This window comes from Muscardinus avellanarius (assembly GCF_963383645.1).
Source record: "Muscardinus avellanarius genome assembly, chromosome: 11".
NCBI lineage: Eukaryota > Metazoa > Chordata > Mammalia > Rodentia > Gliridae > Muscardinus > Muscardinus avellanarius.
This window is the reverse complement of record NC_137797.1, coordinates 59,382,278-59,395,681: the sequence shown is the minus strand read 5'-3', so window position 1 is coordinate 59,395,681 and position 13,404 is coordinate 59,382,278.

Here is a 13,404-nt window from a genome sequence, read left to right as displayed (position 1 = left end):
AATAATAATAACAACAATGACAACAATAATGAACCGGGGGGGGGGGTATCTCAAAGGTATAACTCACCTGGGTCCAAACCCTAGCATTCCAAAACCAAACCAAACCAAACCAAACAAAATATATAAGCTTTTCTAGGGCCACCAGACAGATTATATTCTTCTGTAATTCTGCCATTCTGATTTTTAAGCCATCTTTTAAATTTAAATTTATTTTAATGGATACATATTCATGGCGTTCCATGTGATGTTTCTGTTCACATAAACATTGTATAATCTTTAAATCAGGTTAAACATGTCTATCTCCTAAAACACTGATCATTTCTTTATGATAAAAACATTCAAAATCCTTTCTTTTAGCTTTTTGGCATATACAGTATGTAAGCAGGGCATGGTGCCACATTCTTATAATCACAATACTTGGGAAGCTGAGAGGAAGGATCACAGGTTCAAAGACAGCCTATGCAAGTACTAATACTCTCATCAACCTAGCAAGAACCTGTTTCAAAATAAAAATAAAATAGGGCTGGGGGTGTAGTTCAGAGGTAGAATGTTTCTGTGCTCAATCCCCAATACCCCATCCCCTCAAAAAGCAATATACAGCATATTGTTACTCTCTGTACTCTTACCTATCAATGTGTAATAAAACTCTAGAATTTTTTGCTCCTATATAATTCAATACCATTGATAATTTTCCATACCTCTCTCCCTGCTCCTTTCCCAGTGGCTTGTAACCACATTCTACTCTCATATTCTATGAAATCAATATTTTCAGATTCCACACATGCATGCATGAGATAATGTAGTAGTTGTCTTGTAGTGCCTGTCTTATTTCATTTAATATAGTAATCTCCAGTTCCATCCATATTGTCACAAATATAAGATTTCATTGTTTTTTATAGCTGTGTTGTATTCTACTGTATATATATATATATATATATATATATATATATATATATCACATTTTCTTTATCCACTCAGCAGTCAGTGGTCACTTAGATTGTTAGCATTTCTTGGCTACTGTGAATATTGTTCCACTGAGCATGAGAGTTCAGATGTTTGAAATACTAATTTCATTCCTTTGGCTATATACCAGTAATGGGATTGGTGGATCATATGGCCATCCCAGCGTTAATTTTTTAAAGGATGTTTATATTGCCTTCCATAATGGCTATACTAATTTACACTCCCACCGACAGGTGCAAGGGTTTCCTTTTCTCTATATCCTTGCTAGCCAGCCCTCATTATTTTTTGTCTTTTTTATTATAGTTATTCTTACTGGAGTGAGGAGCTATCTCTTGATTTTGATTTATATTCCATAATAATTATCAGTCTCGATCAATTTTGTCATGTACCTGATGACCATTTTTCTTTCTTTCTTTCTTTCTTTCTTTCTTTCTTTCTTTTCTTTTCTTTTCTTTTAGAAATACCTGTTTAGGTCTATTGTCCATTATTAAAAGAATTATTCGTGTTTCTGATTTTTGCTATTTTTTTAGTTTCTTTTATATTCTAGATATTAAACTTTTGTCAGATGTACAGTTTGCAAATATTTTCTCTCATTCTGTGGGTAATCTCTTCATCCTATTGCTTATTTCCTTTGTGGTACAGAAACTATAGTTTAATATCATTTCATTTGTATACTTTTGTTTTTTGTCTCTTGTGCTTTGGAGTCTTGTCCTAACATTCTTACCCAATCCAATGTCCTGAAATATTTCCTCTATGTTTTATTGTAGTAGTTTCATACTTCTGGTCTTATATTTGAGACTTCAATCCATTTTGAGTTTATTTTTATAACTGGTAAGAGATGGGATCTAAATTCATTCTTTTGTGTGTGGATACTCAGATTTCCCAACACCACTCATGAAAAGTCTGTCTGGTCTCTCATGTGTATCTTTACACAGATTAGTTTCCATTTCCTATGCCTCATCTTCAAGCCAGTGTTTAAAACTGTGTATCTTTGCGTATCGTGGACATTCATTTCCACAGAGTCATAGGCTCTCACATATTTCTGCCTTTTGCTAAGGAACTCTTCTTTTTCCTACAATTTCTATCTTGACACATCACTCACAGTGCAGTCGTCAGTCAACTTGATTACACTTCCTTTCTTTGGGTTTGTAACTTCACATCTTTTAACTAATAATGAGAAATAGAAACCTTTCATGGTCTCATCTAAATAATGAGAACACTGTCACTCTCCCTGAGAGTAGCGATGTCAAATAACAGTGAAATTATTTTATCCAATTCTCAGAGCTGTTTAAATGAGATACTGTTGATAAAATACTTAGCAGACAATTTTGCCTCTCATTAGCTCCACATCATCAGTGTGAGGCCCAGAAGAAGTACAAGCTGTTGGTGGGGACATGACTTTGCTTGTCCTGTGTAGCCATGGATGTGTACTTGCTTGTGTGAGCATGACTGGGCCAAATACAAGAAGTTTGGGCATGTCCATGCTGGTGTGGACATGTGCCATTTTTTGCAGAACCCTATAAAATGGATGGGTCAGTGAATAAAGCTACTGCTTGTTATTCTCCAATGGTGACTCTGTGTGCATTTTTCTTAAATGAGATCTCACCCCTGAGACCTCTCCTGCAACTGTAGTGGGCCCATGACCAAGTTCTTGACACTTTCTGTAGTTGGCAAGATGAGGTGAGTGCCCATGGCACCCCTCTATAGAAGCAGCCTAAAGAGGAGCAAACCAGGGTGTAGGAGATGTGGCCTCAGCCTTCCTAAGTTCCCATTATCAAAATACCTGGTGGTGTGGACCCAGCCAGAAAATTAGGATAATGTACCTCCCCAGCTGTAAAAAGTACATAAAACCTTAAAACTGCTGAAGCCACATGTTCCAATGGACCATTTTGTAGCTTCTTGGACCAGGCAGAATGCAGATGGCAGTGGAGCGTGGGCCAGAGTCTAAGGCAGCATGGCCCTGCAGCCGGTGCTGGTAGACATCTACAACACGTGCTTTTTCCCACCACATCCCCAAAAGGGGCTGGTACCTAACTGAGCAGCAGCAGCAGCACAGACTCCAAGGGCATGAGGCTGGCTTGATCTGCAGAGGAACCAACATAGCAGCCCCAGGCCCACTTTCGGAAGTGATGCATCTAACAGCTTCCAATTTAGGAACCCTAACTCCACCTCTTCTCTGAGCAGATTACAAAGACCATAATTGAAGGAGACTGGGAGGCTGCCGGTGTGGATATCAGCAAGGTGGGAGGCCAACTCTGAAGCTACCCTGGGGTAAGCATGCCCAGCAGTGGTACCCACAGTTCCTAGACACCATCACAAACTGTGAGAAAAGATAAAAATGCTAACAAGTTGCCAGAGACTGGGAGTAAATAGACATGACCCAATGACATTGGGAATCAAATGTTTGCCTCCTAAGTAGTATTATGTGTATCTATGTCTCTTAGAACTGAGTATATATTAAGAGTGGATATATTGCAGGCATTGACAATACAAACAACTATTGGAGAATTCCAACTTTATAGTAAGTCTATAAAGACTTTATAATAAAGTCTATTATTAAAGGATATCCCCATTATGCTTCTTAGCTTGTGAACCAATTACATGTACTGGGTCAGTGGTGGTGTAGACCACCTACTCTACTGAAGAGTGACTGAGTCCTGGGCTCAGACCCCCCGGACAGGGATAGCCCAAATACCCTCTCTGACAAAGTAGGGCACATGCTTAGAGCAACAAGTACAGTTTTATAGAAGCCCTTTTTCTGAGTAGTTACATAATTTGCAGGTGCCAACGCAGTTTAAAGAGTTCAAAGAGATATCATCCTCAGAACCCAAAGGAAGCCAGGCGTGGTGGCGCACACTTGTAATCCCCGCACTTGGGAAGTGGAGACAGGAGGACCGCGCAGGTTCAAAGCCAGCTTGCCTGGCTTAAGAGACCCTGTTTCCAAAAATAAAAAAGCATAAAATAGGTCTGGGAGTGTAGCCTGGAGGTAGAAGGGCTTCCAGGAACCCCAGTACCACCAAAAAAAAAAAGAAAGAAAGAAAGAAAAGAACCCACAGGAGTGGAAAATTCTCCAAGTCTGTATATGGAAGGGAAAGCTTTATTGGGACCAGTGTATTTCCAAGTGACAGCCCCCTTGAAACCCAAAACCTGGGAGACACTCCAAGTCCCTAAGAAGAAAGGAGAATCCTCATACCCTTCAAAGCATGGCATACTGATGGCTCCTGTCATAAGCAGCCACCCAAGTGATCAGCTATGGCCTTAGAGCCCACCACAGAGACCTTTAGGTATAAGCCTAGTGCTGAACACTCTAGCCAGTAGAGCTCTTGGCAGTCTGGTTAGTTCTTATGAAGGAGACTGGGTTATTGCGTATCTGTACAGACAGCTGAACAGTCGTCTGAGGGCTAAATTTATGGCTACTGCCAAAGGGCAGCAAAATACTACTTAATTGAGCATTGCCCATTATAGGGCAAAAATATGTGGAAATGCCTATGAAAACAGGAGCTCCAAGACAGAGCATATCATGTCCCGGGACTTAAACCCTGGTAGGCCTCCACTAATGATGCCGCTGACAGCTTAACAAAAGCTCAGATTTTGTTAAATGCTTTTTCAGCATCTACTGATATGATTGTATAATTTTTATTTTCATTTCTACTTATGTGGTGAATAACATGCATTGATTTGCATATGTTGCACCACCCTTGCTTTTCTGGAATGAAACCAACATGGTGGTGGTATACAATTTTTTAGATGTAGTTTTGAATGTGCATGGCTAGTATTTCTTTTAATTGTCTTTTAATTAGGGGGGTAAGCCCCATTAACATTTAGTGTTATTATTGAAATATGATTTTTCAAAAGTCTAAAGAGAGAGCCTACAAAATGGGAGAAGATTTTTACCAGCCTTCTCTCTGACAGAGGTCTAATATCTAGAATATACAAATAACTTAAAAAACTTTAAACTAGAAAAACAAATAACCCAGTCAAGAAATGAGCAACTGAATTGAATAGACATTTCACAAAAGAAAAGAAAAAATGGCCAATAAATACATGAAAAAATGTTCAACATCATTAGCAATGAGAGAGATGCAAATCAAAACTACACTGAGATTCCATCTAACCCCAATCAGAGTGGTAATCATAAAGAAATCAAATAACAATGTTGGCAAGACTTTGGAAAAATAGGCACTCTTCTACATTGTTTATAGAAGTACAAACTAGTACAGCCACTATGGAGATCAATGTGGCGAATCCTTAGAAAACTGAGAATGTATCCACTATATGATCCTGCCATACCACTACTGGGTATCTTTTCAAAAAGTTTGAAACCAGAGAACTACAGTAACATATGCATACCCATGTTCATAGCAGCACAATTCATAATAGCCAAACTATTGAACCAATCTAAGTGTCCATCAACAGATGAATGAACTATAAAATTATGAAAAAACACAATATAATTCTACTCAGCAATAAAGAAAAAAATAAAATTACATCATTTGCAAGAAAATGGAATGACATGGACAACATTATGTTAAGTGAGATTAGGCAATCACAGAGAGTGAAGAGTCATATGTTTTCTTTAATATGTTCAGGATAAGGAATAATTGGGATACAAAAAAGAATCAAAATGATGAGGAGAAACCTCAGGTGAGAAATGGAGGAGATATAAGAGTAGAGGTGGAGGAAGACTTAGGTTCATTATAGAAATACTACCATAGACCACGTGTATACATGTGAATACATACCAACAGCAATCTGGGTAGTCTGCATTGGGAGGGAGGGAAATGGGGGGCACTAGGAGCATGTGCATGTATGTCATTGTCAATATGATTTACATTATGATATGAGACTACAATGCACCAATAAATCATACAGAAAAAAGTTCAGACCCTTCAACTACCACCAGAGTGCTTGTCAGTAGCACCATGGTTACACAGAAAGCTAGAACATGTAGGCACCTGTACCATGGGGCTCATAGGCTAGCAGTGGGGATTGCCTCTAACCTGCACTCAAGTGCAAGTGTTGTATATTAATGTCCTTACTGTGCAAAACATCATCAATAATGGGTACAGCAAGACTAGCAAAAATAGATGGAGAGGTACAGGCTACTGAATACTTAGAGAAGGAGAATATTTAAATCTGGTAGAACTCACTGGCTCCTCTTGTGGATAGGTGTTGACTCTCCTGGCCTGTGTGGCTGGAGGACTAACAGTCACCTGTTGCACCCTCTATTGCTGTTGTGGTCTTTGGGCTCAATGCAATGCTCTCTAGATCAAGTTGTATCCCACCACCCTGGAAAGGGTGGAATGTAGGGCCCAAAGGAAGTATAGGGTAGTAGTGGGGACATGACCCCATTCATCCCACACAGCCACAGGTATGGACTTGTTTGTATGAGTATGACTGGTGTAGACATACACCATTTTGTGCAAACCCCTATATAAAGGATGGGTCTATGAATAAATCTGCTTTCTTCTCACTGGTGAACTCACCATCAAAACATCTCCTACAATCAAAGATGTCCCTTGACCATGCTCCTAACTATCACCCACCCACACCATGTATATCTCTGATCTAGATAATCCCATACGCATCTAACTGGTTATCTATGCTCACAACACGGTTTAAGTTTTGCTTTTAATTTTTTTAATTGTGTTGTCTTGTAGCTCAAATCAATTTGTGGCTTTTCATTTCACTCTGAGTAAAAACCAAAGTCCTCATAGTGCCCTATCCAACCTGACTCCATTACTCTAGCTGGACTCTTGGTCCATCTGAAACTAATTTCATCTTGCTGACTCCTGCCACAGTGAATTCCATGCTGCTCCAGCAGTGTGTATAACGAGTGTGAAGTTATCTCAAGGCCTCAACACTGCTCTTATTTCTGCTCTTATTTCTGCCTGGACATCCTATCCTGAGAGATCTGTCTGTCTACTGTCTTTACCTCCTTCACATCTCTACTCAAGCATCACCCTGTAGCTTGCTTACCTACCCATTTGTAAATTATAACCCTCCTATGGCTTAACTTCCCAACCTCCTATCTATTTTATTTTTTCTATAGTGTTCTTCACTTTCCAGTATACTCCATGTTTTGCTTATTTTGGTTATTATCTGTATCTTCATATTTTCCTCAATATATACATATACAGGCATGTGCACACACATGCCTGTACAGTGTCAGTGGTTTGTATCTTGTTTGTGACCAGCTATATTCTCAATTAACAGAAAACTGGTTGGTACCTGTTACAAATTGAGTACTCAATGACTATTTGTTTAATTAGCAATGAAAGATTTCTGCACATAAAAGAGCTTAATGAATATTTAGCCTTTTTATTATTGCTATTGTCTTGTCACTTTTATTGTTAGTACTACTTCTATTTACATTAGCCTGGGTGAGACTCAGTTGTGATGACTTCTCTCGGTGATCTTCTTACTATTCCAGAACACCATATATGAAAAGATAAAGAGAGAACAAATTATAAGAGCAAAAATAAATAACCCAAAAAGCACTCACTCCAATGGAAAAGCTAATAATTTTTCATCAAGTGTACACTAAAAATATAAAAGATGCAGTAGGGCTTCTAAACTACCTTCCATATCCTCCCACATTATCTTACAAAGTAGCAGAGAGGCCAGTGATGCACATACCAGACTTGTTGTTATCAGAGTAATAATTAAATGCTTCAGGGTGCATGGATGCATACATGCTAAGAGCATTAGGGGAAAGCACTTGGTAAATTATCAGAGGCTGTGTGGGAGGAGTTACAACTTATTTTTCTTGATAAAATATTGACTTTTTTCTTCAAATGGGGATGGAGGACACTAAGTATGCATTCTCCAAATAGTGGAAAAGAAAGAACCCGTGATAAAGTGTATGTGAACATACCATTACTTTGGTGTTCTTCCTTTTCTATCTCACTTTCTCATACCACAAATGTTTCTACTTTGAAGGTTTTAAGATCATCCTCATGAGCATAGTCATATTCCAGTTTTCCCTGCAGACAACCATTTCCTTCAAAAAGAAGTCTTATTGGCCACGTGCCTACCATATTTATTTTTATAGGATATGTCAGACAATTGCTAAGCTCCTGTCTATGTCGCAATATGCTCAGCATATGGATCCCACACCATTAGAAACATATGCCAAGCTCTGCCCTGCACCAGCTCAAGGAGCTTTGCAAAGTTATTCAGTCCCTGTGAGCTTTCATTTTCCGATCTCATGCAATGTCTATCATTGTATCTTCCTCCTATGGTTTTTGTGAGGATTGAAAAGATGATTTATGTAAAGTTCCTGGCACATAGCCTGGAAAATAACAGGTGCTTGATAAATGTTAATTTCCATTCAATTCCCCCAGATATTACAAACCAGGGGGGCCTTGCTTTGACTAGTTCATCTGATTACCCAATCCATGTTAAGTGTGTTACCCTTCACTGATAATATAGTGCATTTTTACTGAAAAAGAAAATGGCCTATGTCAAAATAAGTGATATAATTGGTGGTAATATGAAATCTCAAATGCATCATAGGGAAATTCCAAGCAGATAAGACACAAGTAGCTACTTACCAGAATAATAGACTTTCCTTATTTACCAGAGTAAATAGACTCTGCAAATGTTGTTAGATTATTAAACCAGACATGCTAAGCGGTTGTTTTTGGTACATGGTTCCTATCCTCACTTCTGTGGAGATGTTGCTTGGTGAGAACCAACACTGCCCCACTCTCACCCTGTGCACATAGAGTGAGGTGACTCTCACCCTGTGCACATAGAGTGAGGTGAATGCCTTCTCTGGGCTTCAGATCTAGGGCTTATAGCCTACCCTAAAGTAGGCAGGCCGCTCCTTTACCTGCTCACACTTGATACCTTGGCAATGTTATATTTGTCCTAAGTCTGACCAGTCAAGGCCAAGGATACCTAATTAGAAAACTGGTTTTAAACTCTCAGGAAAGCAATCTATCTCTTCTATTATGCTCAGACCGCTGAATATGAAAGCTTGAAACTGTGATTTGCCCCTGGGGGCAAAACAATTCCAGAGAAAGTAGACCTAATAGTCTAAGTCCTCAATTAAAAGCAGGTGTTGTTGCTGCCTTGCCCACAGAACCTCAAGCACCAATGGCTCCTATGCACATCCATACTTTTCTTCTGCCAGCATTTGCAAGTTTCTACCTGACATATGTTTAGCTGCAAAAATATGTTTGACTTGAGATTAGAAGAAGTCAAAAGTACTTGAAATGTATGAGCAGCCATTAGTGAGTGATAGGAATTTGGGGAAATGTACTCCAACCTTTTGCTCCTCAGTTGGGATAACTCTACACCTGTCTTATAACATATACTCTCAAGAGGATTGAGCCTCAGTGATAAACTGTATGTGAACACACCTTTACTTGGTTTTCTTCCTTTCCTCTCTCACTTTCTCATCCCCTTAGCACTGTTTCCTAGAATCCCTTTAAAGTATGTTAACCCTGCCTAGCAGTCTGCTTCTGGGAGAAACTAACCTCAGACAGTCAGTGCCTGAATAGCCTTAGCATTACACACTCCCCAAATGGAGTCCTGGAATCACCTCATTTAACATTGAAGGTAAGGCCTTCACTGCTTACATGTGCAATGTAACAAGACAGGACCAAGGTTATTAACAATCTTACCTGTGGTGTGTTCCTTTAAACTACAAATGGAAAGCAATGCACAACATTTATGCAGCATTCTAGCCTTCAAAAGATATGGGGAAATTGGTAATTATGATCATTATGGGTTTCGTAGGCAGGTGTTACTGGCCAAAATGACCCTAGGGGAAGAAAACCAGCCAAATATTAAAATAGTTTCACATTTCCTGAAGATAGAGGAAAGGCTGTGCTGAAAATTAGGCATAAGTTTTGTTTATAAGGTTTATAATATAAAAGAAGGTGGATTCATAGCCCTGGCAAGTTTTCTATACTAAAGTCAGAAATTTGACAGGAATAGAAAAAGATTTGAGCACCTTCTTAAATATAGAAGCAAATCATTAAATAACAGGCATGTTTCACTTGAAGGGCATAGAAATTTCATAGGCAGTATATTCAATAGTACTTTATTTTTTTTTCTCAAAGTGACCTAACACCATTTATCAGAGTAACTACCACAGAGGACAGATGAATACCTACTTTTTTTTTTTTTTTTTTTTTTGCGGTACTGGGGATAGAAACTCAGGCCATTCTACCTCTGAGCTACACCCCTAGTCCTATTTTTTATTCTTTTTTATATTTTGAAACAGGGTCTCACTGAGTTGCGAAGGGCAAAGGGCCTTGCTAAGTAGCTGAGGCTGTCCAGGAATCCGGCAATCCTCTTTGATCTCTGCCTACTGAACGCTGGAATTACAAGCATGCACCACTACACCGGCTCAATACCTACATTTTTGAAAGCCATTATATAATAGGTAAGAGTTGTTATCAATATCAAATATCCTCATGGACCTCATTTAAAATGGAACATACATAGTCCAAATGATTACTGGAGTCTTGATTCAAGTTTGTTTCATACGAGTGAATACACTGTGTCTGCACACCCATTCTTTGATCCTGATAAAACACATGATAGAGTTTCTCGGTCTGAGAAATCTTCCCAACAAGTCATAATTCAGAAGCAATATTACACCTCAGATTGATTCCAAAACTTTAAGTGATGAAGGCATAGTGTCTCAATATTTCTCACAATTCACCAGTATGGTCCTTACAAAATCCACACCTGGCAGTTGAAATCTTTTCAAACTCAAAAGAAACTCATTCAGTTGAAATACACACATTCATAATCTTATATTAGGGCTATATTAACTCTCCTACTCTTGGCCACAATACAATCTAAAAGATCTTGAGCATCTGCAACATCAATCATCTTGATATTTCAAAAGCAAACACACTGGTGGTGCAGTTTGATAATCATATCAGGGCAATCAGACTGCTGAATAGGAAATAGTAAGTATTCTAGAAGCCCTCATATGTAAGACACATATAAAAGAGAAGATAGGTGGCAAACTCTCAGAGGCTAAGTAACTTTATACATCAGTGGAGTATTTAAGAATATGGATTTCTGGAGTATTCTAGGACTATCTCCACTCAAACTAAAAAGAGATATTATACTCTCTACTTCTTATTTCCTACCTTTAAGGAAAAGGCTGGGTGTGGTGGCACAGGCTTGTAATTCCAGCATTCAGGAGGCTGAGACGGGAAAATCGTGATTCCCAGATAGCCTCAGCTACTTTGTGAGGCCCTCCACAACTTAGTGAGACCCTTTTTCAAAATAAAGAATAAAAAATAGGTCAGAGGTCAAATGCCCCTGGGCTCCAAATCAAGACTTGAAGAAAAAAAAAAAAAGAAAGAGAAAAAGAAAAAAGTCTCCCCATCTCATACTCAGTAGTTTCAATTTAAATTTGAAAATTGTCTATACACAAAGTTCTGAATTTGGGGTCACTGTATATCTAAGCATTCCAAGAGTGGACTGTAAGTCAGATTATCAGAGTTCCTTCATCTTTAATACGTGCTTTACAATTGACATATGAATGGATGCTTAGAGCTTCCTATTGTAAGCATCTATGACTCTGCTGTGGGTTATCTCTGTCTATAAAAATATATTTAGTCTATTTGTGGCAGATAGAAATGCTAGAGGATCAGTGTAGCCTGAAAGTAGCCCTTTAAACAATGATAGATAGTGCATGACTATCCTAACTTGCTCACTCTTACATTGAGTCACTCTTAGGCATAGTCTACATTGTACCCCCAAAAGTCCTCAAACACAATCTAAGTTGTCTATAAGATAACCTGCACTTTTTAAACATCCTACATTGGCTTTTTCCCTTTGCCACTCCACAAAAGGTGTATGTCACAAACAACTTGAAATCAAATATTGGTCTACTCCTAGAGGCTTTCTCTTGGGAAATTAACATAAACCAACACTTATAATGCAAACTAACTCTGAACCTTTTGTCTGATATTAGCTAATAATTTCCCTCATCTCCATAAACCTCTTTGAGCCTGGTTTTCTTTCATAAAGTGCTAAAGAGACTTTTATCAAGACTACAAATGAATTCAGTATTTTTATGCTTATTTTTAAAGTAAACTCTGTAAAATTCTAGAGACAAATATTACTTCTTAAACCATTATCAATTATTATTTAGATTTTCTAAAATGCATATTTCTCAAAGTTAGGAATGCTAGTGCTATTTTATAACACAACTCTCTGAATAGGATTCATATTCCCTTTTGAATCTAATCAATCTTTTCTATTTTTACACTACTTTTAAGAGTTAGCATTCACCGAGATTTTTTCTTTGATTTTTCTCATCTTCCTCATTTCTCTCTGTTACACATTATGATTTTTCTGCTTTTACCTTCTTATTGATGACATATATTTCATCCTCTGATCTTCAAACTATCTGGCCAATAGATAGTCAGTGGGCTAAGTCTCAGTAATCTAAATTAACTTCATTTCAGAATTGATTGTGTACCATCCTCAATTTCCCTATACTAGAACTTATGAGTTCTCAGTAAGTGATTTTGCAAACCATGTAAGCCCCAGGACTAGAGAAAAAAAATATCTTTAAAAAGACTTAAATAATGCTATATCCATATATGAAGATATCACTACCAATCTTGCTAACACATATAGATAGAGGGTATCTATATGTGTATCCAGAAGGGAACACACCAAGTGCTGTGTGCATATATGATTGTATCACTTTGAGCCTCGCCTCACAATGATGTATAATTACAATGCACCAATAGAAATCTATTCCAATTAAAAATCTTTTCTTACTCTCTTTCTCCTTTCCTTTACCCTCTACCTATCTTCCTTTTACTTCTTCCTTTCTCTCCATTCAACAACTCAGCATTCACTCAACAACTGACTATGATGATTTCACCTGTTACCAAAGTTACACCCCTAAAAACAGAAGAGGCAAGACAGGATTTGGACAAAATATTTCATCTTGATGTGCCCATTATAGTTGGATATATGAATTAAGTCTGACCATTCAGGCTCAAAAAGAATCAACTCAAATTTTAAAAGCTTGAAGTGATGGGTCATGTAGCCCACACTTCTAATCCTAGTACTTGGGAAGCTGAGATAGGACAATTGCAGGTTCATGCCATCCTCAGCTATTTAGTCAGGTCCTCCACAACTTAGTGAGACCTTGCTTCAAAATAATGAATAAAAAATAGGGCTTGAAATGTAGTTCTGAAGTAGAATGTCTCTAAATTCAATCCCCAATACCACACACACACACAAAAAAAATCTAGATGTGTTAGATATCTAAAGACTTTTTCCGTTTTTCTTCATATTTACTTAGATAAATTTTGTTAATTTTAACACAAATATTTCTTACATCTATTGAATCGCCCCTCTTCCCACTCTTTTTAAACCGTTAGTACTGATCTTCTTATGGCTTTGTAGGTCCTGCCTGGATTACACAACCTGGATACTACA